General features: G+C 42.7%; 1 long non-coding RNA gene across 1 annotated transcript in view; it reads left to right on the plus strand.

Moving 5' to 3' along the window:
• The window catches only part of LOC128847318 (uncharacterized), a 37,849-nt gene extending 18,203 nt beyond the window's left edge, over nucleotides 1–19,646 (plus strand). The window contains exons 4-5 of the long non-coding RNA XR_008446894.1: nucleotides 3,995–4,092; nucleotides 19,584–19,646. This is a non-coding gene — a long non-coding RNA (uncharacterized LOC128847318). The remainder of the gene's footprint in view (nucleotides 1–3,994; nucleotides 4,093–19,583) is intronic.
• The last annotated feature ends 5,829 nt before the right edge of the window (nucleotides 19,647–25,475 follow it).

The raw sequence follows: 25,475 nt of genomic DNA on the forward strand, positions 1-25,475 counted from the left end.
TTATTGCATTTACATTCATTATAGCTGAGTTCTGGCTCTTTTCCACTGTAGGCTGCGTGGCCATCCCTCCTTGTCAGTCTCTGGGGGAGGCCATGCCTCCCCCGCTGTCACATACCTGCAAAGGTGAGCTCAAAGGGCGGAATTAGCTACAACTAGTGTTCTGGCCCTCCAGCCAGGCAGAACAGTACAGCAGCCAACAGTTAGTAGGTTCTGACCTGCCAGCAGGTCAGCGTGACTAAGCAGTCTATGAGCTTCAGGCCCAGTCAGGGCGGCGCACCAATAAAGTCTAGGGGCTCAGGCACAGGGGCCCGAGGCGCGCAGGCCTCTGGGCCTAAGGAGGAGGGAGTACTGCCATCCCCAGGGTGGGGTGGCAGGGGGGACATGGGCCCACCCAACTGCATCACATCGCAGCCAGATGGTTGCCTGGTTTCCATGGGCTGCTTCTTACTCTCCCCCTCAGGTGTACCTGTGTCCGTTGTCTCAGGGAACGCTGGCCAGTCTGCAGGCAGCAGCCCCAACAGCTCCTCTGTGTCTCAATCGGCTGGCAGCCTGGGGAGATCCGGCCAGGGCAGCCCCGGCAGTTCCTCAGTGCCTTGGTCAACCAACAGTCCTGGGAGTTCTGACCAATCCTCAGGAGGCAACCCCAGGAGTTACTCTCAGGCTCCAGCAGCAGGCGGGATGCATCTGTCTCCTGTGGCGGCTCCCAGCCAACTGAGCTGCAGGGCCCACCTTTTGTACTTCCCCTTCCTGTCCCATCCTTCCATTTCTGGCAGGGCAGACATGACTCTTCTGGTTTGGCCCACCAGGGAATGTGTTGCGGTCCCTCCTTGTCACTCTCTAAGGGAGGCCATGCCTCCTTCCTACATCCACATTCATCCATCAGCAATGTCTATAATACAGGTAGCCATTGTACCCAACCTCATACTTAGTTCCATCTTCTGATCTTTCATCCACAAGATTTGCAAAATGTTTGCAATATCTGAGAATTATTGCAAACTACGTGCATGAAATGATTTACCATCTGAAAAGTCTTGGTCAGGAATCATTTAGTCTTTGATAATTTTTTGCTACGTTCAGAAATCAAAACCGTTTCTTACAATAAAGAAAAATAAGTTGCCATTGCATGCTTGTAAATAGAGGTTTTTGTTTCCCAAACATGATACAAATGTGGGACATTGAACCATTTTGCTGTGTTACAGTTACATTCATCACAAGAATATTGCAAAGTCATCAACCTCTCACTTCAAATAACAAACCAGAGGTTGACAGGACAGAATAAAAAATAACAAAATGAGGATTACAACATCTTAAAGACAAGAACCTGGAAAAAAAATTAAACATGACAGTAACAATTACAGCCATCTAGTGGGCAAAGTTAAAAAAAAAGCTGATAGAAAAATACATGTACATTTTTTTAAAAAAATGCAAATGATTTTTTTTAATGGGCTGGGCTGGTGCCATTTTTTTGTTTCGTTTTGATGGATAAATAAGACAGAAACTTTTTTTTTAAATGAGGTTTTTTTCTGCTAATTTTTGACCTTGGAAAACTCAGGAATGCCAGCTTGGGTCTGCCAATTCTGCTTTTGTTCAGAGACTTGTTGAGGTTCTCAGAGGATGTATATTGTTAGCACTCACATTTTAATTGAAAGGACAGAATTGATTCTTTAACAAAGACTTCCTTTCTCCAAATGGTCCATTAAAATTTGAAGTTAAATATGTGCTAACTTAATCAAACAAAAATCAACAAGTTTTAAACAAGAACAGGAGTACTTGTGGCACCTTAGAGACTAACAAATTTATTAGAGCATAAGCTTTCGTGGACTACAGCCCACTTCTTCGGATGCATCCGAAGAAGTGGGCTGTAGTCCACGAAAGCTTATGCTCTAATAAATTTGTTAGTCTCTAAGGTGCCACAAGTACTCCTGTTCTTCTTTTTGCGGATACAGACTAACACGGCTGTTACTCTGAAGTTTTAAACAGCGATTACAAATCTCTTCTCCTTTTGGCTGTTGACATAATGATTTCAGAAGACCTCCAGTCATCACACTTTACGTCTACACTTACCGGAGGGTACGGCGGCAGGCAATCGATGTTCTGGGATCGATTTATCGCGTCTGGTTTAGACGCGATAAATCGATCCCGGATCGATCCTGGAAGTGCTCGCCGTCGACGCCGGTACTCCAGCTCGGCGAGAGGAGTACGCGGCATCGACGGGGGAGCCTCCCTGCCGCGTCTGGACCTGCGGTAAGTTCGGACTAAGTTACTTCGAATTCAGCTACATTATTAACGTAGCTGAATTTGTGTACCTTAGTCCGAAGTGGGGCGTTAGTGGGGACCAGGCCACAGAGTCTTTCCTGCTAGACTGGATGTAAGTCTCTAAAGTGAAAAAGCAAACAGACAAAAAAAGCTTAAAAGTGTTTTTTAATTTTTTTTTTCTATCAGAAGTTTTTTTAAAAAGTACTAGCCTATTTCTTTTCTTTTGCAGTTCACCTGTAAATACAAAACATGGGCCCACATTGTAAACTTAAGATCTGGATTCCAAAGACCCCAATATTTTTATTTGGCCCATTATAAAGTTAGAAGCCATCTCTCTGTCTCTCTCTTCCCCTCCCCTTCTCTCTCTCTCTCGGGTGACCAGATGTCCCGATTTTATAGGGGCAGTCCTGATTTTTGGGTCTTTTTCTTATATAGGCTCCTATTACCCCCCCACCCCCTGTCCCGATTTTTCACACTTGCTCTCTGCTGTCTCTCTCTCTCTCACACACACACAGAGAGATTTGGGGCAGTCCTTTGGAGTGGAATAAAGTGCTATAGGATTTTTAATCTCCATGACAAGCAATAACTGACTGAATTTGGGAAGTCCTCCTTGGCATGCATTTAAGCCAGTATTAATGAAAAACTCCACATGCCAATCTCATGAGTCATCCCAAACAGCGGTTTCTAATACTCATTGCGCATATTGGCTCGACTTCTCTTAAATAAATAAATAAAAAGTAAGCAAATTCACGTACAATCTGTGCATCACCAGTGATTACAAGTACATAGTTGTAGAGTTTGGTTACTGCTCCTGTTGACTTCAATGGGGATTTTGTCCTTGGCTCCAACTGGAGCCAATTTGGGCCGTTAGTCAAGTTACTTTACATCACACATATTGATTTCCAAAACTTTACACTGCAAGAAGCTTTACAGTGCTATGCCCGACAGTCCCTATCCCTTCATTTCACATTCTAGGCAGAAATCTTTTACAGAAAATATGTAAAGTTCTCTGTGCACCCATAATACAAATCTCTCTGGAAGTAGATATACAAAGATGTATGCACATGATGCATCTAAATCCCCTCTGTGTCCTGTACCCCTTCAGCAAAAACAAAAATCCAAGTAGCAATTTACCCAGAGCTAGGAAACATTTGGCGGAGGAGGGGGACAGCTATTTAAATAATACTGCGATCCTGCAGAACCTGTTTGGTGTGTTGGAGTAAATCTTGGCTCTCACTTGTACAAATTGTGTGGGTGTTTTTATTTCCTTCTACAGGAGTGTAGGGGTGGGGTGAAGGGCAGAATGTCAGCTGCCTTAATTGTGAATTTCCTGGCCTTTGTCATTTTTGAATCGCAGCCCTATTTCAGCTTAGGTAGCACAGTGCAACATGTCATATAAACCCCTAGATAGACACAGAGCTAGATTTTAGATGTAGTCGCTGAGATTTAATTAACCTTTGTCTTGACAAGTGGAAATAACTTGCTGTGACTCAGGGTGCATTTTTCACTTGCAAAGAAAAATGGTACTGAAGACAGGGGCTCTCGTTAGTTGTGTAAGTGCTGACCAGCGTGAATAAAACCCAATGAGAGTGCTTTTTAGGAGGATTGGAGTAAAATATATTATTTATTAGACTATGAAGCCTTTGGAGCAGGAATAGATTCATAGTTTGCATAGTTTTCAATATAAAAACCATCCCGAGCTGCCATTATTGGTTAAAAATTATTATTTGTATTACAGCGGTGCCTAGAAGCCCCAGCGAAGAATGTGCTAGGTGCTGTACAGACCCATAATAAGAGACGGTCCCCATCCTGAAGAGCTTACAGTGGCACGCAGAGGTGAAGTGACTTGCTCAATATTGCAATATAAGTCAGTGTTAGACCCAGGAATATCACCCATTTGGCGTCCTGAGTCCCAGTCCAGTGCTCTTCCCACTGGGCCACACTATTACAGTAACTGTGAATCTCTTATCAGCTCCTTTTCTTTCTTTAAATGTAAGTTTATATAGGGTTACCATACGTCCGGATTTTCCCGGACATGTCCGGCTTTTGGGGGCTCAAATCCCCGTCCGGGGGGAAATCCCCAAAAGCCGGGCATGTCCGGGAAAATCGGGAGGGCTCGGTGGTGCTCGGCCGGGCCGGCGGTGCGGGTCCGGGGGCATGGTGCCGGGCCGGGAACCAGGGTCACAGTGCCGGGCCGGGCGCGGGGCCGGAGGGAGAGCCGGGGGCGCGGTGCCGGGCCGGGAGCCGGTCAGCCGGGCCGGTCAGCCGGGCCGGCGGGGAGCCGGGCCCGCGGGGAGCCGGTCAGCCGGGCCGGCGGGGCCGGGGAGCCGGTCAGCCGGGCCCGCGGGGAGCCGAGCCCTCGGGGAGCCCGGTCAGCCGGGCCGGCGGGGAGCCGGGCCCGCGGGGAGCCCGGTCAGCCGGGCCAGCGGGGAGCCGGGCCCGCAGGGAGCCCGGTCAGCCGGGCCGGCGGGGAGCCGGGCCCGCGGGGAGCCCGGTCAGCTAGGCCGGCGGGGAGCCGGGCCCGCGGGGAGCCCGGTCAGCCGGGGAGCCGAGCCCGCGGGGAGCCGGGCCGCCGGGGAGCTGGGGGGTGCGCCGGGCCGCCGGGGGCCGGCAGTGCTGGGCGGGCCGGGGGTGGTCGGCCGGGGGCCGGGGCCGGCACCCCAGGACCCGAGCCGACCCAGGCTGGAGCCGCCGGGGGGCCAGCCTGGGCCGCGCCTCCTCCCCCCCACATCCCCCTTACCTGCTTCAGGCTTCCCGCGAATTAAATGTTCGCGGGAAGCAGGGGAGGGGGCGGAGACTTTGGGGAGGGGGCGGGGTTGGGGCGGGGGTATGGGCGGGGCTGGGGGCGGGGCCGGGGGCCGTGGAGTGTCCTCCATTTGGAGGCACAGAATATGGTAACCCTAGTTTATATACAGTCCATACAATGTATCCTTCCAAGTGGAAGGAAATATCTGCATAGCATGTGTGTTCCCTGCTCCTTGGAGCATTGCTCCTGGCTGGAAGACCATATGACAGCAGGGTCTGTTTACTTTGTCAGTTTTCTATTATAATGAAAAGTCTGAACACACACAAGAGCAGTGGAAATCTGAAACCATTTGAAAATGGGGAGGCAAGGCTGCCATGTGCAAGGTACTTTCGGAGCTTGGACACAGCGCTGAGTAAAAATCCTACTGTCTCTGATACACATGAGCTCTCTTTCAGCCCCTGGGACTGTGTTTCTTGTTCCATAGAGTCTCCTCCATGCTGAAGAGCCCTGATATAAGAAGGGTCCCTGAGCAGCAACAGACAGAAATCCCTGCTAGTGGAACTCCATTGGGCCATGGTCTCAAGGGGTGGATGCTAGAATCTCCATGTGGATTGCTCCTGCTTCCTGGCCAAATGACAGGATCTTCCAGTTTGTTGATCCTATGGTTCATTTCTCAACTGGGAAGCCCTCCCAAATCCATTGGAGGGATCAAGGAGAAGCTCTGGTAGGGGATTCTCACAGGTTTTTCCTCTTCTTTGATACCTCCATCCTTCCTCCTCCTCCCTAGGTTTTACTGCTGGAATGGGCAATCTTGCCGTTCTAATGCACGCAGAGCAGTACACGTGCATGGTAGATCGTGCAAACCATGATCCTTGAACTTAATAAAATATAAGGGTCTAATCCTCTACGCATTGAAGTCGATGAGTGCTTTGCCTGTGACTTCAATGGAAAAATAGAAGGACACAGAGAAGCAAGATGACAAGGGGACAAAGACTGGCCTGGCGATCAATACAGAAAGGCTTTGCAAAAGGGGTGGGGTTTAAAGAGGGATCTGGAAAGAGGGTACCTGGCACATATAAAAGGCAATAGCATGGAAGAGCACATGGGTGCTGGAACTAGGAGTGCTGAGGGTGCTGCTGTACCCCCGGCTTGAAGTAGTAATAACCCAAATACATGGTTTCCACCTTCAACACCCCCAGTATAAAAATTGTTACAGCACCACTGGAAGAACATGAGATACAGAGAGTGAGAAGGTGGCACAGGGAGCACCTAGGAGAGGAGAATGAGAGGAGAATAGGAATGAGGTTTAAACTATAGATTTGCGCTAGCCAATAAAATATCTGTACCAGCTACAAGCCCCAGCCAAATAGTGGACAAAGTGTACTAAACATGTACAATTTGTGTAGCAATCAGAGGTTCTACATAATAACCAAAGACATCCCATCTTGCACCAGCTGAGAGAGAGGCAAACTGGCAATGGCTTGGGAGCAAGGAGCGAACATAGAAAAGAGAAACATGGAATAATAACCATAGTGTGCACTTACCTGGCATTTTCTGCTTGAGGACTTCAAAGTGCTTAACAAACATAAATGGGTTAATTCTCACAACGCCCCCAGGAGATAGGCAAGTATTATGATCCCCATTTGCAGATGGCAAAACTGAAGCAAGGAGAGGTTAAGTGACATACCCAAAGTCACACAGGGTTCAGTGGCAGAGCTGAGAATAGCACCCAGCTCTCCTGACTCTCAGCTCCACAGGTCTCATTCTCTATTGTGAATCTTTACCCTGCTCTCTGGAAACATAAAGGGGATAGAAACAGGATACTGAGAATATCCCCTGGGCAGGCACCTTCCTAACTGGCACAGAGCTGGCAGAAGGGCTCTATGTTGGTATGGGGGACATATCGAGGGTGGTCCAGGAGACTGGATGGGAACAAGCTCATTGCACTATCGTTATCCTCGGCTTCTTCTCTGAAGCAAAGCATAAATTAGAGCAGCCTCGGGCTGCTCCGGGGCTGAGCACAGTGCTTAATTTGTGATGAAGGAGGTACCAGGGCTCAAGCAATTTTTTTTAACTTTCATAACTGATGCGGCAAGCCCAGAAGTGCTGGGGCTATGAACCGCCAAGCCTAGAGGTGCCAGGGCTAAGCCCTGGCACAAATTAAGCACTGGCGAAGCAGAATCTCTAGCTGCCCCAAAATACACGGAGCACAGGGGTGACTTGGAAAACTCTTTTCCCCTTCCCGCGCCTTCCAGTTATTGCCACAGAATGCAGCCCGTTGTAGCTCCATGGTCAGCTCATTGACCTAGTAAAACTGGTAACAGCCAGCAATTTTTATTGAGAAAGAGTGAAAGGCCAAATTGCCATCTGCATCTGCTTAGGACTCCATTGTCCATGATGGGTGCCTTGAGATAAAAAAAATAAATCAACATTTGGCGCTGAATGCCACTTTCTGAGCTAAAAACTAAGGACCAGATGCTCACCTGGTGTATACTGCAATGAAGCTATGTCAATTTGCACCAGATGAAGAGCTAGCCCCCAAATTGTCAGCTATGCCTATCATAGACAAGATTGGCTGAGGAGTCTCCCTACACAGACAATGTGACAGACAGGCAGTGCTGATAAATTTTGTCTTAACCCACCCCAGCAGGCAGTTCAGTTCAGAAAGACCTGCTTGGCAATTTTGCCAGTGGTGGCTTCCTGAAACAAAATCGACAGCCATTTCTCAGAATTATTGCCTGGGTATGAGGACAATTATTGCTTTCCTCTAGCCATGGATGTGTAAAAATGTGATGCCTCTTTTTGTGAAATTCTCATCTCCCTCCGTGGCAACATTTAGTAATTGTCAGTCATTTCTGCCTTGGTCATATCAGAAAATGAGAAAATTGTCAGTATCTTAAGTGTATGTGAAAAATATCAGCCGTTTACCTCCATTTGGGAAAATGGATCCTGGTTGCAACAACTTGCAAATGTTGGCAGCGACTCATAGATTTAAAAATGTTAGTGCTTCTAGGTATTTAAAAATACCAGAGTTCTCCGTATTAAAAATATTATCAGGAGCATTTCTCAGAAGTCTCTGTCCTTATCAAAGATGAACTAGCCTGTAGGTTACTGTGTGTATTTGGAAACCAGTATCTGAGCTGGTGTTTTCATGCAGAGTAAACTGATTTTGATAGGACAATCTCTGAGGATAGCCTGTGTATGTGAATTTAGGACTGAGCCCACATGTCTTAGATGAGGCACGAGTCCTATGTTTATAAATATTATCAACTTCCTCTCACTAGACCCAAGAACAGAAAATTGGATAATAACTATATTTTTGAAAAGTACCTTTAGTAAGTCATCAATCCCCAAGTGTATTACAAATACTCTTGGTGGCAGCCTGGTAGAGAGAACAGGAACTTACTGGGCACAGAGCCAGTCTTAGAATTGGTCCCTCAGGGCTGAGTCACTTTAGTAGGCTCAGTTTTGCCAACCCCAAGCATTTTAAAATCATGAGCACTCCTCCTCTCCCAAAGAGGCAAGGGCAACAGCAGGGGTCCTTTCTATGCCCAGAAGTGACAGCACAGGCTGACTTCCCCTCAGGCATAGCAGAGGTGGCAGCAGGGATCCCCACTAATCCCTTGGCGAGGCAGAGGTGGCAACAAGAGGCTCCACATCTTGCTGCAGCATTTTGGAGGGTATTTGTTTAAATGGTTGGGCCAGGCCTGTTGCATTTTTCTATTCTGGCCATGCACTGAGTTCTCTCTTGGGATTGTTTGGGTGGGGAGCCCCAGAGCAGTAGATCTGGGAGTTAACACCCCATTGAGATGCATGGGGCAGCTCATATCTCTGAACTATCATTTCAGGCTGCCTGCAGACTCAGTCAGATATCACAGTATTAGTTATGCTCTGTGCACGCTGTGAAGCTTTAAAGTGAAAGCTGAAATTCTGATGTAACCACATGACTCCAGTGGCCTTAGATACTGCCTACCATGCCTGTGCCTTAAACTAGCCCTGCTTAACTGGTGCAAGGCAATAGAGAGTCAAGGCCCAGCATCTCATACCTGGGGATGCCAAAGGGTGGTTTAATTCAAGCCTGAAGCTCAGGTAACTAATACCGCCTAGAATCCCTAGTGGTAAAAGTCTAAATCTTGTCTACATTCAAAGGGGTTGGCTTGAGTAAGGTGTCAGGAGCCCGGAGTGACTAATCCTGCTATTGGCGCAGTATTATTGCAGCTAGCCTTCTTGGTATCCTTAAATTTTGCATCTGTCTGTTGGAATATGTGTACCTTTTGTTTTTATGATCCATCTCTTATTTTTATTCCCCCATGAGATTTGTTTGCCCTGCTCTCACTGTCAATACAGTAGACATGGCAGAGCAAAACTAGCAGTTGGCATTCAATGGACACCTGCTCTGTGGCCCTCACAAAACACTTAAAATAGCTTTTGTTTATTAGCTATTGTTTGATAAAATATAGTATCTGTAGCTTGAACAACGGGCTATGACAGGGTACATGCTTCATGCCCTTATTGTGCCTAGTGTGACTATCGTATGCCAAGGTGAGTGTTTACCTGCCAGACTGACGGCAGAGTACTGCAAATGAGAAAGCCTAATAATGCCATTATAACATGTGCTTTAAAAAATGATACCAATACACTAAATAAAATAGAGTTTGTTTCATTACTTGGACCCCAAAAGAGTGTCTAAGGGAAACATTATTTAAAATGTTTCTTGAATGAAAATCTGAATGTTGCCAATAAACAATGCAGCACTTTACAGGCGTTCTGTGTCTGTCATCTGTTGATGCTGCAGGAACAGTAGATGGTGCTGTGGGAGTGCTACTACGCTAAGGAGATTCAAGGGAGTCATTGTTTGCTATGATAGTGATATTGGCAGCTGGGCTGTTACTCCTCTGCTCTCTCTCTTTCAAAGAAGTGGATGTGGTAACAAATGGACCCTTCATTTCCATGCTTTGGGGCAGATGTGATATTTCTGGGCTTCTCCAGCTCTGAAGCTGAAAGCAAGCGTATAGCTGTATGTCTTAGAGACAGATCCCATATCCAGTTCTGCTTCAGTCTCATCTCAGTGGTTTCTACATTGCACTTGTTCTCCAGCAATTCCTGCTTGGCTGTCTGTGGATGAAGAAGAGCGGCATTTTCAGGAACTGGTGTGAGCAGTTTCTCAAAGCTTGGGCTGGACCTTCCACAAGGGAAATTTGTGTAGTTTGCATGTTTTACTTCAAAGGCTTTTTGTCCATCCTGTGTGTTCTCAGTGAATGAAATAATTACACATTTTATTTGCATTCATTCCCCAGTTCTGAAACTGAACTGCGTTTCTGATCTAATTATCCCTCCTTACCCAAACAAGTGTAATGGCTTTGAAAATTTTCCCTGTCTTATTTTGACACACCCTACATCTGGGTTTTGGTACAATTGTGGAGACTTTAAACACTACTTGTAGCATGGAAGAAAAGAGGGTGATATTTAGTAGATCTTCGCCTTCACTTTTAAGAAAAAAAAAAAACCCAACCGTCAAACCCATTGCTGGCAATTGAGAATGCTGTTAGACTGAACTCTCTTCTGAGTGAACAAACACTTAAAGATCTATTTATACCTGCCCTTAAGCAGACGTACTGTAGGTGGAAATGCTATAATTATTTCCTTGTACTGGTTTCCACTGTCCTATAAAGGTCTCCTGGCAGCAGTTTGTTAAAGAGCTACTGCCAGATGTAGGAAAAGTTAAAACAAACCCAAGCTAACAACAAAACTGATTTGACTAATACCCAGTTTACCAGCTGTAATAAAGGTAAGACACACAGGAGTGCTGACAGGTCTTCATTGTCTAGCCCTGGTCACCTGAAATGGTTCAGGATTACAAACCGTTGACATGACAGGGATCAGTATCCAATGTCTCCAATAGCTACTGATACAACAGCCCAATAATTTTTCTGCATTCCCTTTCCCGTCAGTGCATATTTTCAAGTTCATTTTGTTTGTAGAAGAGCACCTCTCCTTTAATCAGCTTCCCACTTCTCTTATTACCCCTGGACACCTGGCTTATATCTCTGAGCTGAGGACCCACTCCACCCGCCACCAGGCTAAACAAACAAGATCACAAAAGCTCAAAATAACTTTTACTGGCTGCACATTACAACACAGAAGCGTCTCGTCACCAGATAGGAACTACAGCTGCCTCCCAGGCAGCTTATGTGAGAGTTACACACATTCCGGTACTCCCAATATTATGGCCACAGGCCATCATGCTGGATATCGGTTCACAATTTTCATGGAATTGATCGCAATGTCATAAATACAGTAGATTGTGGGCTAGGTAGGAGGAGATAATGAACAAAAGAGGAAGGAGCTTCTGTTAACACATGGTGGTAGGCCAGCATATACTATGGAAGTAATTTTTAATTTTCTAGAGTGGGATTTTTTTAAAGGTGCCCGGCAGGTTGATTTGTTTGTTTGTTTGTTTTACGCTACGGTGTATTACAATGAACTGGCTAGTGATTGTTTACCAAAGCCCTCTACTGTGTGGAGTCCAAACTGCTCAGCTGTTTGACATAAGACATAAACACAACTAAAGATGATTTTCCTTTAGTTCAAATGACGAGAGCCTGTGCTTTTGGAGCAGTAGGATGTGTGTTCTATCGCTGATATTGCCATGAAGTTCTGGATGGTGTGAGGCGCACAGCAGTGGCAACTGTGGATTACTAAAAAAAGTAGCAATTTAGGGTGGTTTTAGTAAAATATATTTTGGAAGATTTGCCAGACGGCTGGCAAAAGCTTATTAAACTCTTGTGTTTTTCAAAGCCAGCCATATTGCCATCCTTCAGACAGTCACTTAGGACTGACATTGCTCAGTAAGGCTGTCTTTTCTGTTTGCCTTGTTTCTATTTATTTCTAGCTGCAGATACAGATGGCATGGTTTCTTTTGTTTCATTAAAAGTTTCCTTGATCTAAATTTTAAAAGATTTGTCTTCAGAGATCAAAGTCAGCCAAATGTATGTTTGCCATTTTTCTGTTTCTCAAAGATATAGGCTTTCAATTCAATCAGGTAAAGGTGACACCCTAACAGAGCACCAGATTGAGACATTGGGTGACTTGGCTGAAGTAGTGCTGATCAGCAAATTACAGGGTAATAATAAAGACCTAAATCATCTAGATTATCAAATGTAAATTTAAACCAAGGACCAATGGAAAATTATGCCCCAACCACCATCAGTTTACACAGTTTACACAGCTGAGCGAAGGCACTGATTACTGATTTAGGAGTCACACGCTTCCGAGTTCTAAATCAGGTCTGTCACAATCATTTGCATACTCTTGAGCAAATCACATACAGGCAGTTTTTCAAAAGCGGCCATTGATTTGGCTGCCTCATGTATTTAATGTTTGGGTGTCCAACCTGAGACACATTGGGCCTGATTTTTTAGATTGACTGCTGTATACAACAGCCAGGACTCATCTGTGTCACTCCTTTACATTGCAGGGGAGTGTGATTTGGGGGGGGGTGGGGGTGGGGAGGGCGCTGAACGTATTTTGCATCCTGGCTAGTAAAATTATTCCTTGACCTAGCAGGTACATTTTTCAGAACCTACTACTTGATGGCGCTGCTGATAGGATTCAATGTTTGTAAAGTGCTTTGCAGATGTAAATCCCTATAGAAATGCTGAATATTAATATGGATGGTCTGGGTATGTCTTAGATATAAATCATCTTACTCTGTCTGACCTATTCTCCTAATTGAGAATCATTTATTCCTTGGCGACTCATCCGTGACACTATTCTATCTTTTCACAATAGAGCAGCAGCCTGAAGCTGCAGATGTTTGCCCCGAGGACCCTGATGCCTCATTGCATGACAAATTAGAGGGGATTTAGTAATCTGACATGCTGAATCCTGGTTCCATCCCTAAAGGTGACATTCCATCCAAACCCCTGAGTTTTGCATTTCTTTTTGTCTTAGGTTCAGACTAGGACATGGCTCTTCAGTTGATTGTGTGAATTCTGCTACTGTGTATGTTCCAGTAGGATTAGAAGGCCTTAGAAAGGGATTCTGTTCAAGCCTTTTTGTCTCTGTCATTGACTTTAGACACACTAGCTATATTTTGGGGCATGGAGCACAAGCCACAAGGCATAACCAAAGCAGCTGCACTCATTTCATTCTGTGGGTACTGCTGCAAAAAGCCTAATAACCTCCTAAGTCCTTACTAAGAAATGCTACTACTACTGCTGCCATTGTTTCTGCAGCACTTATTTTAAATGCATTACTTCACCTGGATCGTGCTGCCTTTTTCTCTGTTTGCTATGGAGGACATTGGTTTGGAGGACATTCTCACCTGGAACTTAATTTAACTGGATTCCTCACTGCTCTGAGACCTCCCTGGGACGAGACCCTGCCCCTTTTGCTCTGGGTATTCCCCTGTATATTTGAAGAATTTCTTTCCAAGGGCTGGTTTTCACTGCAAAATTAACTCAAGTTCTTACTCGAGTCCCGTCCACTCACCAAAACCTCCCATTTGTGTATGGTGGTGCTTTGCATTCCAGTTGGCTGGCCCATCAGGGGGTATAGGTTAAAGCTTGAGTGATGCTAGACTCCACTGCCACCCCACAATGCCAGAGAGGAACAGAATAAAGGAGAGAGGGAGGGGAAGGAAGAGGAAGTGGAAGCTGTGATGGAGGCTGCAGCTAGTGGGAAGCTCCTGCAGGAGACCCTTGACCAGTGGAAAGCGTTTTGGCCTGGAAACCAGAGGACACTGTAATATATGACTAAACTACTGTTGTATGTAAAGTAAATAAGGTTTTTAAAATGTTTAAGAAGCTTCATTTAAAATTAAATTATAATGCAGAGCCCCCCCAGACCGGTGGCCAGGACCCGGGCAGTGTGAGTGCCACTGAAAATCACCTCTTGTGCTGCCTTTGGCACGCGTGCCAAGGTTACCTACCCCTGCTGTAGAGAGATTGCAGAGAGTGGAGAGTGAGAAAGGCTCCTGCAGGGAAGAGATTGGTTTGTTAACCAAGCTTCTGACTTGCTTTCCCTAGAGTGAAAAGAAGCTGTATTTGAAAACTTCCCCAGACACAAGCAAACCTCCCAAACAAGAAAGTACAATTCACAGCTGCAAAAATACCCCCACAAAAAATGTAGATGGGTCTGAGCTATGAAGTTCAGAGTTTAGTTTAGAGCCAAGTCAGAACTTAGCCAAAGTTCAGGCATAGGTTTAGCGTTCTGGTTCAAAATCATCTCTGCAATAATTGGCCAATAATTTAGAAAACCATGACATGATAAAGAGACCTTTTAAAGGCATCAGGGAAAAAAGAGGAAACCCATATGATGGGGAAATACCACATTCATAGAGATAAAAGACTATCAGAAGCTTTCAAAAATGACAGAGGAGAGAGGCAAGAACGTACTCTTCACACCAGTAAAAGGGACACATTTCCAGTCCAGGCTGCATTTAACAGAGATCACACTCATAAGAGGCCTGTTTTCAGCTTCACCACATAAGACTAAAGAGAGATTCAAGACCCTGTTTTTTTCTGTGTAATTCCATTTGCTTACAAGTCCCTCTGCATGTCTCTACTCCAGGGGTCGGCAGCCTTTCAGAAGTGGTGTGCCAAGTCTTCATTTATGCACTCTAATTTAAGGTTTTGCGTACCAGTAATACATTTCAATGTTTTTAGAAGGTCTCTTTCTATAAGTCTTTAATATATAACTAAACTATTATTGTATGTAAAGTAAATAAGGATTTTAAAATATTTAAGAAGCTTCATTTAAAATTAAATTAAAATGCAGAGCCCTCCGGACCAGTGGCCAGGACCCAGGCAGTGTGAGTGCCACTGAAAATCAGCTCGCGTACCGCCTTTGGCACGCATGCCATAGATTGCCTACCCCTGCTCTACTCCAACCCTTCTAACTTTCCTACCTACACTAATCATTCAGTCATCCAAACATGACAAGGAGAAGTTTAACTCTCTCTTGTTCTTTTGAAGAAGGGAGGTAGATAGATGACAAGAAAATATGACCCAGTTGTGCCATCAGCAGATGGAGCCATGGCAATCCCTAGAGTGTGGAGGACACCATTTTGCTCCACATGGCGCACGCGCGTAACAATGCCTGGAGGATGCCATTTGGCTCTACAAAATGACATCCTCCATGCTGTCTGGGTTCCTGGGCTGAAATAATTCATTAAAATGGAGTCGTGCCAGCAAAAAGTTTGGGAACCTTTGATCTAGGGATATATTCATCAATCTTAAAATCACCCAAATTAAAGCTTAACTAAATTGTCAGTGTTGAACCAATGCTCCCCAAGTGGAAAAGAAATTCAAAGTAACCCACAGGCAAGTGAGGCCTGAATGAACAGACAGGCCTCCTTCCATTTCATTGCAAAACCATCCTGATTTCATGAAAAGTACTGATGCAAAAATATTCACACGTATTATGTCTCAGAATACAGGATTATGATGTGGGGGCATTTTCAAGCAAAAGGATATTTCCAGTGAAAACATTTGGAAACATATTTGCATTTTCACATGCTTTCGAGTGGAACAAATACATTATGAGAAGTTTCACAAATTAAAAATTATGTGGCTCAAAATCAAATGATAATGAAATGATAAGAATTTCTAGGGAAAAGAATTAAATGTTGACATTCATGAAGTCTTAGTTATTAGAGGGCTATGAGTCAGAGTCCAGGGAGAGGAGATGAATTTAGAGAGTTGGGAGTTTGAAAGACCACAGTGGGGGGAATTGCACTTGTCAAGATGACAGATAAATGAACAGATAAGGTTGCAGCAGAAAATTGATCAAGATAATGCAGAAGGAAAGTGAAATTTTGTGACAGCAGGTGGATTTGTAGAATCTAGCCCCAAGAAGTGGAAATAGGACTATGGTGAAAGTAAATAGGAGATTTATTTATTTGGAGTACAGATAGCTAAATCAAGAGCTTTCAACTCTGAATGTGAGTCTTAAAAAAGTTCCAAGACAGTTTAAAATGCTCCACCATTCACTCTAATCAGAGCGTGAGTCAGTACTCAGTTATGTTCATCCAATTTTGTATTCCATTTTCTGTGTTGGTGACAAAGCAGTTGAGGTAATATGGTCATATGGCAGAATCATCTTCTTGACAAAAGCTGAGATATATTAGCTAAAATAAAAATTATGTGGCTCTCAATCCTAATGCTCGAATGCATAAGCTAATCATCAGGAGAAGTCAGGAAGAAATCTCTCTCTCCCGTCCGCAAACCTGGTCTGGTAGTGTATCATAGGGTTTATATGCCTTCCTCTGAAGTATACAGTCATTGTGGAGAGTTCTCTGAAAACATCCACTCAATGGGCAGTGGCAGTCAAAAAAGTGAACAGAAGGTTGGGAATCATTAAGAAAGGGATAGATAATAAGAAAGAAAATATCATATTGCCTCTCTATAAATCCATGGTACGCCTCACATCTTGAATACTGTGTGCAGATGTGGTCACCCCATCTTAAAGATATATTGGAATTGAAAAAGATTCAGAAAAGGGCAACAAAGATTATTGGGGGTATGGAATGGCTGCCATATGAGGAGAGATTAATAAAACTGTTGGGGGGAAAAGATGCCTAAGTGGGGATATGACAGAGGTCTATAAAATCAAGACTGGTGTGGAGAAAGTAAATAAGGAAGTGTTATTTACTCCTTCTCATAAGACAAGAACCAGGGGTTACCAAATGAAATTAATAGGCAGCTGGTTTAAAAGAAACAAAAGGAAGTATTTTTTCACACAATGCACAGTCAACCTGTGGAACTCCTTGCCGGAGGATGTTGTGAAGGCCAAGACTATAACAGGGTTCAAAAAAAGAACTAGATAAATTCATGGAGGATAAGTTCATCAATGGCTATTAGCCAGGATGGGCAGGGATGGTGTTCCTAGCTTCTGTTTGCCAGAAGCTGGGAATGGGTGACAAGGAATGGATCACGTGACGATTCCCTGTTCTGTTCATTCCCTCTGGGCCACCTGGCATTGGCCACTGTCAGAAGACAGGATACTGGGCTAGATGGACCTTTGGTCTGACCCAGTATGGCCATTCTTATGTTTCTTATATGCTTGTGACTACTGCTAGATACAGAATATTGGACTAGACTGGCCATTAGTCTGTTAGCAATATAGCAATTGCTACTGTGTTCAAGATAAAATCTGTAATCTTGCTTATTAATAAAAAATGTACAATATAATAGTTTCTACTTGCTTGTCAATTCAAGAGAAAATATTCTGCTGTAAAGAATGAGCTGGCTTGTGTGTGTGTGTGTGTGTGTGTACATGTATCACTGCCCTGCACTGGATAGATTCAGAATAGCTCAACTATGTATTATAGGCTCTTTACTGTTAATGACAAAACAATATTTTTCTTTAGTTGAAATGGTAAGGACCTGTGATTTTTGGAGCAGGAGGATCTAAGTTTTATCCTCACTGCTCCTGAAGTACCGAGTAGCCATAATGTGCAAAATGGTAGTAATAAAATCCTGGGAGACCTAGACTGGTTGCAACAGATTTGACATAATATATTGCCATTACAGGAGGCTGGTGCAGGGTTAGATGGACCATTCGTCCAATCTGGTAAGGTAAATACAGCACTATGTTATTTTGGAAAAAACGTGCTCACCAAAAAGAAGGAATTAGGGTGTTGGAGAAGAGAGTCAGTGTGTTCACTATACTTTGGAGTTGTTGTAATAAGTGGATGATTTATTCTGAGAGACCTGTGACAGATTTAGTCCTCCTGTAGTGATGGCTTATAAAAATGGGGAAATTGGACTGTGTTAGAACTTGCTTTCCACCTCACAAGAAGAAACATGGGACCTGAGTCTTCTCTCCATTACACTAGTTTCACATCTGTGTAACTCCATTGTTTTTAATAATAGCTGAATTGTGGCCAGATCCGAAGCCCACTGAAGTCAACAGGAGATTCCCATTCACTTCCTGGGGCTTTGGGTCACATCCTTAGAGAATTGGGACCAGATCCTCAGCTGTTGTAAACTGGTGTAGCTCTATTGGGTTCAGCTGGCTCTTTATGTCTGCAGTGGTTATTTCAGGCATCTGGAATTTCTTTCTCTATCCCTCACTCATTTTCTTCTGCAATCTGCACAGCCCTCTAACACAGGTACATTTTAACTGGCATGGTTTCATAAAGCAGAGACTCCAGTTAGTCTCTGCTCAAGCTAGTATCCTCTTTGGAGGTGGAAAGTTTGGTGGGTTCACAGCAGGGGGAAAAGATAGTACCTACAAAGGAGTCTTAAGTGATGTTCAGTCTTGGAGGAATTGTCCTTTGAAATTTAGTGCCCCAAGTTCAAATCTCACTTTATCTGGATGGAGACTTCCTCATTTAAGGCAGCTTTGAAAGCCTGTTCCTCTTATGAAAACAATTTCCATGCTGTGTGTTTTAACGAGACATTGACATTCAAACTCACTCTACTTTGAAGTCACCATCATTCAAATTGTCACAGCTTGACAGCACAGCAGGTTACTGGAGGCTTCTTGAATTAATGCTCTAAGATTCAGTATTAATGAATGTAACTATCAACTTTTCTGACTATGTCTACTCTGCATGGTATCTATTAAGGACTAACTAAGCTACCACATTCCTGTTCCAGCACACACTGGGCTGTATGCAAAACACTATTAATTATTATTATTTATTATTTGAATTGCAATAGCATTTAACAGCCCCAGTCATGGACCAGGACATTGCACTGTGCTAGGTGCTGTACAAACACAGAACCAAAAGACGGTATTTGCCCCTGAGATCTTACAATCCACGTAAAATATAGGATTAATTCTTTAGGGGTTGGTTTCAGAGTGGTAGCCATGTTAGTCTGTATCAGCAAAAACAATGAGGAGTCCTTGTGGCACCTTAGAGACTAACAAATTTATTTGGGCATAAGGTGCCACAAGGACTCCTCTTTAGGGGCTGTGTCATCAATAGTTGTTCTAAGATATTGATCAGGAATGTGATGGGATCTCCCACGGACATTACACATTTTTTTTTTTGCTTTAGACTTTTTTTCTTTTAAATAAACACTGCATAGCAAGAATTCAGTCATCAGTGCTTAGGAAAAGGTCATAAAAGCAGTTTAAACAAGGTGTCTCTTTTACAGACTACATTACAGGAGCAGTTGACTAACAAGCAATGCTTCCTTTTAAAGGTGACGTGAAAAGGATGGGGGGGAAGAAATAGCGGTTTTGCCCTCTTTTCTTCCCAAGATGAATAAGGCCAGAAAGGTTGGGGTTCTCCCCCTCCTTACACACAACCAAAAGGTTAGCTTTTTTTTTTTTTTTAATGACAAATTCAGGACATATTTACCTTGTTTTTCCTGAAAGACTAGAGAACAAGGAGGCGCTGATCCTCTTCCCACTGGCTTTATGGGAACATTGCTATTGGCTTCAGTGGGAACAAATTCAGACTCGCAGTTTACAGGATTAGATAGTAAGGAACAGTTGAAGACTTTTATTCATATTATTTAATATTTTTTGGTTGTTTTATTTTTCTGAAAAAGGAGAGGTTCTGCTTAAAAAAAAAAAAAACTTAGAAATGGAAGGAATATCATGTCTTGTCTGTTTGTTCTAGGTCTCTCATGGAGGATCCAGAAGTGTGGACTGAAAGCTCACTCTTTTTAAATGAAGAAACAAGGGTGTTAAAACTTTAACAGAAGAGCTTCTTTCTCTTCTGTTTGTAGGACTTTGTACTAAACAGCTGTTTAAAAACAAACAAAAAGCGAAGAGTTTAAACAGTCTGAATGAAAATCACTTTCTCTTTCAGATATTCAAGTTTCACAACCTTAATATCTCTAATAAACTTACTAGTTTTCCAGGAAAAGAGGGTCTTCCAGCAAAATACAGTGTAGATAAGACCTGAATTCATAATGTTGAAAAACTGACTAACAACCCCTGGTTCCCTTTAAAGGTGATCTGAAAGGAAGAAGAGACAAGAAATAGGGGTTGTGCCCTTTTTTGCTCACTGAATAACAGTTAGACAGTCACAACTCCATAATTTGGCCTATAATCAGGTACCATGGAACTAACTGACCATAAATTGTCATTCTTCCATTTAAAAGGTGCACTGTAGGAGAAAAAACATCCTGAGTTTTAATAAAATTTTCCTTAGATGCTGGCCAACCTAGTGTATAAAACATTTAAATAGCAAGCCTTCTAGAGATGTTTTTTTTTTTTTTTTTAAACTTACTTTCTTTCTTGGCTTGTTTTCCTCATTTTCTACAGAATTTTTTTTTGCTACTCATTAACAATTCCCCATTTCTTTTTCTATATCATTAATCCTGAAAATTTATACATATGTTTCTCTTTGTTATTTTTCTTGATATTTTTATTTATATTCCTCCTTATTCCCTACAGTCTCTCACTTCTCTTTTTGGCTGGCCATCCCAAGACCTCCTCCAACACTCAGATTACCAACTGGCTTTCCTGTTGGCCTGTTCCTCTAGAACAAAGCCTTCCCAGCATCAGACGTTCCTTAGGGGGGAATAGAAAATATGGGAGCTGAAGCTAAATGGGGAGTGGGGCTTTGACCCCCGATCTTCACAAAAGGATGTCAAGTTTGTCCTATTTTTATTCCTCTCTCTTAGCCAGCAACTGAATTCTGTGTCTTGCCCAAAACTATAATGATTTTTCCCAAGGAAGAGGCAAACTTTGATACATTTCATTTTAGATTAACAGAGAACGCCATCCCCACCAGCACACTGCTGATGAATGACAGATCACCTTTTCCTTATAGGCACAGCAGTGCTTTGTAAAACAGAGAATATTCCTTAGTGGTGTTTAATGCCATTTTATAAAAATCAGTTGTGCCTATCCTGCAAAGACAACACAGGCTTGGAGAAGTTTTTCCATAGTGAACTGATTGCAAGGGGCTGGATGTAACCATATTGGGTTATTGACTCCTGACCCTTGATATTCAAGCTCTAGCTCTTGGTTGCAATACATTTAGAACGTGAACCAATGAAAGACTTTCATTAACTTCACTGGGTTTTGGAACAGGACCATAGAGCTTCTAGACACTGGACAAAGGTAATATTTTCTCTTTTGGATACAGTAACCCAATATAAAACCCGAATATGAATCTTGACCTGAAGAAGGCCCTGAAATGAATTGTTTCTAGACCCAAATAATGATCTCTACAACAGAATCCAATCACTTTGAATTACTTGTTTGAATGATCACTCAAATTATCTATAGAAAATAATGTCTTCATTACCCATCAGTCCTGCTGGTGAAATCTTTAGTGACAGCTACAGAAAAATCACTTTTTCCACATTCCAGAGACTGTCTTTATTTATCTCAGTTCCTACTTCATTATCACCATGGCTACTAACACCAGCAAAGACCTACGACTAGATCTCACAATAAAGTCAGAACTTGTCTCATGCAGTCCGCCTCAAAGCCCTAGAACATCACCACTGTGTCTGCACTCCTATGCTGATAGCTATTCCACATTTTATGGGCCTGATTTTTCACTTTGTTAAAGCAGTTTTACAAGGTTCTTCCACTGACTGAGCCTGATCAAAGTCCTTCAGAAGTGGTGGTCAAAGATCTCTTGAAGTTAAGCAGCATCTGATGCAGTCACGTTTATGGAGAAGTTATTGTCTGAGTTGATAAAGTTAAATGTAAGAGAATCTACTCTACATTTCAGGATCACAGTAACAGGAGAAATGTGTGGGAGAGCAATCAGGATGCATGACGTTTGTCACGTTTTAGATAATAGGGATAAGTGTGTTAAAAGCTGCTGCAAGGGTAGAAATGTGTGTGTTGGGGGGGCATGCAAGGGAAATACATTCAATATTTTCCAAATCCAAGCTCCAGTCCCGGCTGAAAGGAGAGATTTGCTTCCACAAAGAAAAGCATTTTCAAAAAGACTGTGTCTGCTTCAGTCCTGTACCCTACAAAGCTTTGTTTCATTGTCAGCATAAATGTTATATATACTCTGCAAAAGGCAGCATTCACTCAGAGGAGAAGATCAAAAGAAATATAATCACTGAAGATGTGGATAGTGAGAATAAATTCTGTGTGTATATCAATATACTGACAATTCTCAAGATGTTGCTTCACTTAAGCTATCTGTATTTATACAATACTAGTAATACATTTTCCCAAGATAGTGTAAATCTTTTAACTTGTAATTTGGTACTTGTGGGTTTACCGGTAAGTGAGGACCCAGAACTCTATAACCCACAAGTACCTTTAATATTAATTAATATTTTATGTAAAAGGGTGCACTATCAATTATTTTAGGTACCAAATTTAGATTTTTTGGGGGGGAAAAGAGGTAGGTATTTTTGTTCTAAATGTACACATTCCTTTGCTGTGTTATGTGAAGCCAAACAGCACTAGGCCAGTGCGGTCACTGGAAAGTGAATAGGACTAGAAACAAGCAAAGGTGCAGATCCTTCAACTGAATGTATGTGGGGTAGAGTGCTGTGCTCTTGCCGAATCTCTGGGGCTCTATGTGAGGGTAGGACCTGATCCTAAACCTAACCAATCTATTTACTTATAGTTTGTCCAGTCTGAGTGAAATGTAAAAAGTACACACGTTGGAAAGATGAAAAGTAAAAGCCCTTAGGTGTCTATTTAAATCTATCCCTATTCAGGAAGCACTTCTGCATGTGCTTAAATCCCACAGGCTTCAAGTTAAGCAAGTGCTTAAATGCAGTTCTGAATCGAGATGTTTTCCTAAATTGGGGCCTTAATAATTAATGGTGGTGATAGTATCTCTCATTGACAATGTCCTTTATTTAACAAAAAACAAACAAAAGTCTCCCTGAAGATAAGGCTTTATCCAGCAAGCTTGTGTTCTAGAAAAGTATGTTTGCTGCAGCCATGTTTGTAAATCAATATTCAAAATAAAGGTGGATACACACTGTGAGCTTGATTCTCCCCTTCCTTGTACGTCATAGAATTATTTACATCTTGTGCAAATCGGGTGTAAAACCATTCTGATGTTGTGGCTTTTTGCCCCTACTTTTCACAGATGGAAATGACTACACAAGGGCAAGGCAGTGGAGAATCAAGCCTAGTGTATTAAGCTGGCTCTGCTGAGATTCCGTATTATTTCATTGGAGTTCTTTTCGCTTTCCTTTACTGCCATTTGCTATAAGTAAATGAAGCCTCAAGCTCCTCTATCATATAGCTTGGGTCCTGCCTTTTCAGAGACCACCTCTCTCCCTATGCTACTGTAACCCATTACATGTCCCCCTCTGAAGATGTGAGTCTGTTACAACTCTCCACTGTGGAGCTTAGCTCTTTAGTTCAGACTGCAGTGATTCATTTATTTTAGCTCTAGAGGTCCCTGATTCAATCCCTGGTGTTGGCCAAGATGGCAGCCACCACATGATATTGCCACTGTTGTGATTGGGGGCTGGGTTTAAGATGGAGCTCCCCCCTTTGGTTTAACAGAGAGGAAACTGCTGATGGGGCCTCCCCTGTGGTCTTTGACTCTCCCTCCCCACATTGGTCTGATATAGCCCATATTGTGCTGGTATGTTAGGGAAGAAGGTGGGCTAGGTTTTTCAGGAAGGAAAAGGCACTACATGTTTTCTCTTAAAATTAATCATCTGGTTGGATAATCTTAGTAACGTGGGTGAAGTTTCGTTACTGGACGTATTTTTTATTGGTTTTATTTTTAAAGATTTCCCTAGAGCATAGGAATAGGTGCTTTTTTTGGGTTGTATATTAATAAAAATAAATAAAAGACATTGTAAGTGCAATTCCACGTTCCTCGTGAACACAAAACTCTTGTTTAAAATCAATTGAGGGTTTTTGGTGTGCAAGGAATGCTGGATTAGACCCTGTATCTTTTAAGATTCTGGTAGTTCAATATTAAAGCATTATGAAACCCTACTTTTGATGTACTGTATGTGGAAAGCATAAAATAGTCACTACAGTGTTGGAGTCAGTGTTCTTTTCCCAGACAGATGAAGGACAATGTCAAGACTTCCTTTGGAAGTGGATTTCATTCTTGCTGCTGATGACCCACCCTCTGAAGAGGTTATGGTTATGGTTAGCGTCTTTTCTTGCCGTGAGAATCCTGTGTCCCAAAGAGTAATGATTTTTTCTATAGTGTATGATATTCGCATTACTACATTAAACATTTTCTTTAAACTATAAAAATGTCCATCTCCATCTTTAGAGCTATAAGAGTTAAGGATCCCACAGCTGCCTTAATTCTGAATCTGTTTGCTTTGTGTATTTAATTCAGATCACAACAGTTTCATGTATTTAACATTAGAAGCATTTAAAAGAAAAAGCTTCCATTTTTATAACCTTTTAAGGCTTGATCATCAAGATTTCATTTAGCAGCCCAGCAGAAGAATTCTTTCGGTTTTTTAAGACCACTTGCTAAGTGACTTGCTTGGTGACTTATAAATGCAATGAAAGCACTGAAATTTAGAGATGGAGTGAGGGGCAGCATTAATAGGGTTAATTCTGATTCCAGATTCCAAAATCCTGTCTTCACCATTGGACCTGAAAAGAAGCCATTTCCTTTACCTGATCCATGAAGTTGTGTGCAGCTTTTTACTGCTCCCCAACAAGCTGCTTAGATGGAGAAAACTCCTACTTCCATCTCCATTGAGACCAGAATCTTAAGCAAAATAACATGATGGAATGTTTATTGAAGCAATTGACACCTGCTAATCTGTTGCAACAACAATCAATTCCATTTTTTTTTGCCACAAGTAGCCCAATGATATTTTAATTTAAAAAATATAGCTTTGTCTTTTTACTTGAAATTGCTTTTTGCAATTATTTCACATTATTTTTAAATCAAATTGTAAAAATAATACCTCCCCCCCCCCAAAAAAACAAAACAAAACAAAACCACACTGTCCCTAAGTCGCATCTGGGGACTAGATCCTGCAACGATTACTCATGGGAGCAGTACCAATATTGCAAATGCTTGCAATTTTATCATGAGTCTTGTGATATTTGATGATTTTTTAAAACCCCAGCTCCTGGAGTCTTGTGATAACATGAGATTCGCAACTTCTAGACTCCAAAGAGTTAAGAGTCCTGGCGTTTCCTCTGACTGGTACTTTCAAATCTCTCCTGGGGCACATGCAGCCTTCATGCCAAAATTCTGTATTATTACACAAACACAGAGAAGGAGGGGGAGGGGGCAACTTATATTTTGTTTTCTAAAGCCTGTTCCTGCTCATTTGGCTTTTTGTCAGGTTTGAAGCTAGCCATAAAAGCTCAGGTTTAAAACCACAATTGGGGCCTAATAATACACACAACTGATATTAAAAAACAAAACAGTGAACTGACTTTTAAGGAGCCTGCATACTGAGGGCCTGATTCTCCACTCACGTAGAATGGTTTTAATCTGACATGACTCCATGAATGAAATGGTACTACTCCTGATTTCCACTGGTGTGTGAGGAAAACCGCTTCTGAATATTTGGACTCTTGACATTCCTGAAGCCCAGAACCAGTGCTGCATTCTCTGTTACAT

Source organism: Malaclemys terrapin, chromosome 13 (assembly GCF_027887155.1).
Source record: "Malaclemys terrapin pileata isolate rMalTer1 chromosome 13, rMalTer1.hap1, whole genome shotgun sequence".
Classification (NCBI taxonomy): Eukaryota; Metazoa; Chordata; order Testudines; family Emydidae; genus Malaclemys; species Malaclemys terrapin.